At 60.5% G+C, this 2,797-nt stretch overlaps 1 pseudogene; it reads right to left on the bottom strand.

Annotated features, from left to right (window-relative positions):
• Positions 1-141: 141 nt before the first annotated feature.
• Positions 142-709, bottom strand: LOC108298905 (annotated as a pseudogene).
• Between the last annotated feature and the right edge of the window lie 2,088 nt (positions 710-2,797).

Below are 2,797 nucleotides of genomic sequence, written 5' to 3'. Positions count from 1 at the left end.
GATATTACCAAAATACCATACCAGATAAAGACACATCAAAAAAAGAAAGAAAAAAACATAAGCCCATATCCCTGATGAACACTGATGCAAAAATCCTCAACAAAATACTAGCAAACCGAATTCAACAACACATTAAAAAGATCATTCATCATTCATGCTGATAACGAACTTGGAGTCCCTCCTGGTGGGGCCCACGATGGTGCAGGTCTCCGTGGTGTTGCTGTACCAGGGTTAGTTCACCCCGTCTGAGTCACTGATGGCTTGGCTCTTGCCCTCCTGGAGGTCTGGGAGCTCCCAGCTGGACATGCCCTGCTCACCATACTGGTTGTAGAACTCCATGTGGCTGCATGCCTGGACCCAGCCAATGATCCAGGTCTCCTTCTTGGGGATGGGCGGCAGGATCACCTGGGCCGAGGCCTGAAAGTGGGGTGTCCGGTAGCGGAGCACCACGCTAGAGGACTCATCGATGCTGGTGGGGACAGGGTTGACGGAGGCTCTTACATCAATCACCATGATCCTTTCCCAGAAGACCCTGGCTTTGCCTCCGATGCTCTGAATACAGCCCATGGCACACAGGAGCGCTCTGAACTCCAGGGAAGGCCAGCAATCACAGAGAAAACCAGGCATTGAAAGGACGTAGGCTGCAGGACCCAGCGCAGACGGCGCTGCTCTCCAGTCTCAACTCTCAAGACCGTTATCCATAGGCTAGAAAACTCACTGAGTAGAGGGGTTTGCATATATCACTACTGTGGCCTGTTTATAAATACGGATTCTGCTGCATTTCAAGAGCCCTGGGCTCGCTCTTCTTCTCCTCACAGTGGACAAAAATCACCGATATTCCTTGGGTTAAAAAACAAAAGTTTGGAGTTTAATAAATAGTCATGTCGCTCTAACATCCAGCCCTCCTCTGCCTCACACCCGGGCCGGCAGCTCGCAGACTCTCCCTGAAGTCTTCGGAGGAAGCAGGTGGCCGCCGGCAAATCATGAAAAAGGAAGGCTCTGTCTCCACGCGGTCGCGCCACCCTCGCTGCATAAGCTAGACTTCCTGCCCTCGGCCTTCCGCATGCGCTCCTGCCGGGCCCGCACCTGCACCCGCCGGGCGGGGCTGAGTCAATTGCCGAGCAGTTTCAGTTCACCCAGCCGCGGGCCAGGCGCGCTCGTGGTGAGCGCCCACCCACCGCTTCCCGGAGGCCAGCTCCGGGCTCTGGCCGCTCGCTGGTGCTGGGAGGAGTGCAACGCAGGTCCCCGTCTGCGCCCACTCGAGGGTGCGGGCCAGACGCCCTGACGCGGGCGCACCACGTCCCCTCGCCGCTGTCGCTTCCGGCCGCAGCCGCCTTCTTCGCTGCAGCCACCGGGGACCAGAGCCGTCTGATCCAGCAGGCACTCCATTCCCGGCCAGGGTCTCTCGGTTGTCAGAGGGCGTAGTGCCCCTGCCCCGCCATGTAGGGCGCCTCTGCGGACCCTCTCTAGCTGCCAGCAGCCCCGAGTCCCCGCTCGCTGCTGTTGGTGAACTTTGGCGCGCATGCCCCCACCCAGGCGGCACTGCCGACTCACCTGCCCTGGGGCTGCCGCCCTCCAGATGCCCCTAACCCCCGCGTGGGCAGGCTCTCGGGGTGCCCCCACCGCAACGCTCCCTTCCCCAGGTACTGTCCCTAGGCTCTGCTGGGGTTTGGGGCTGGCGTGGGCTCCCCCGGCCCCCACCCTCTGCCGGCTGGGGTTTCCGGGAGAAGCCGGGGGCGGAGGGCTGAGGCTCCGGGCTCTCCGACTCCCACCCCACGCGCCTCCTTTATTTTATGATCATGGTGAGCGCGCTGTAGCCGCTCAGCCCAGCCGCAGCGCGGCAGCCGCCTGGTGTGCCCTGCTCTGCCTCGCTCTGCTGCAGCATCGGAAAGGCAACCGGGTCAAACTTTGCAGAAACTCGGCCCCTGCGCCGGCCCAGCCCGGCTGTCAGCCAAGCGCACGCAGGAACCGCCGCCCGCTCACCAGCCCTGCGGGGATGCAGGTCCGCAGGTGGCGGAGGCAGCGATGGTGGGCGGACATAACCTCCTCCCCCCCCCACCCGCCCGGCTTTCCACCCTAGCTCCCCGCACACAGCCTGCCCTCCCCCTGACAGCGTTTACTCCAGCGTCACGTGGGCAATGCCCGTCAGCAAAAGCAACGTGGCCAAGCTCACCAACATCCACCGGGACCACAGCTTCACCAACTGGCTGGTGGCCACCAACACCTCCACCAATGACATGATCATCCTACAGATGCTGCACTGGCGCATGCAGCTCAGCATGGAGGTCAACCCTAATGGGCCCGTGGGCCAGCGAGTCCGGCTGCGGGAGCCCATCGCCCAGGACCAGCCCAAAATCCTGAGCAAGAATGAGCCCAGCGCCCTGATCAAGCCCAACGCCAATGACGCTCAGGTCCTCATGTGGCGGCCCAAGTACGGGCAGCCGCTGGTGTTGATCCCACCCAAGCACTGGTGACAGCCAGGGCCACCTGCCAGGTTAGACGCGAATAATACCGCTGAAAACAAAACGCATACGTATTCTTCAGTCATTCAGCAAGATACAACCATTCTACCTTCTCCAGCAGTCGGGTTTCACCTTGGTGATGTCCCCAGGAAGGCCTCCCCGACTCTCGGCACCTGCTTCCTTTCAGGGAGAGGGGAGACCTAAGCACGGCAGACAGACCACACGTGTGCCCTCAGGGTCACTTCTGGTCTCCTTTCCTCTCCTTTTTCTCAGTTTCAGTGGCTCTCTTGTCACGATTCCCTGAAACACTGCTTTTTCCGGTTTTTTAAAACCTC

Source organism: Cebus imitator, unplaced genomic scaffold, assembly GCF_001604975.1.
Source record: "Cebus imitator isolate Cc_AM_T3 unplaced genomic scaffold, Cebus_imitator-1.0 Scaffold1185, whole genome shotgun sequence".
NCBI classification, from domain to species: domain Eukaryota; kingdom Metazoa; phylum Chordata; class Mammalia; order Primates; family Cebidae; genus Cebus; species Cebus imitator.
This window is presented reverse-complemented; position numbering and strand designations above follow the sequence as displayed.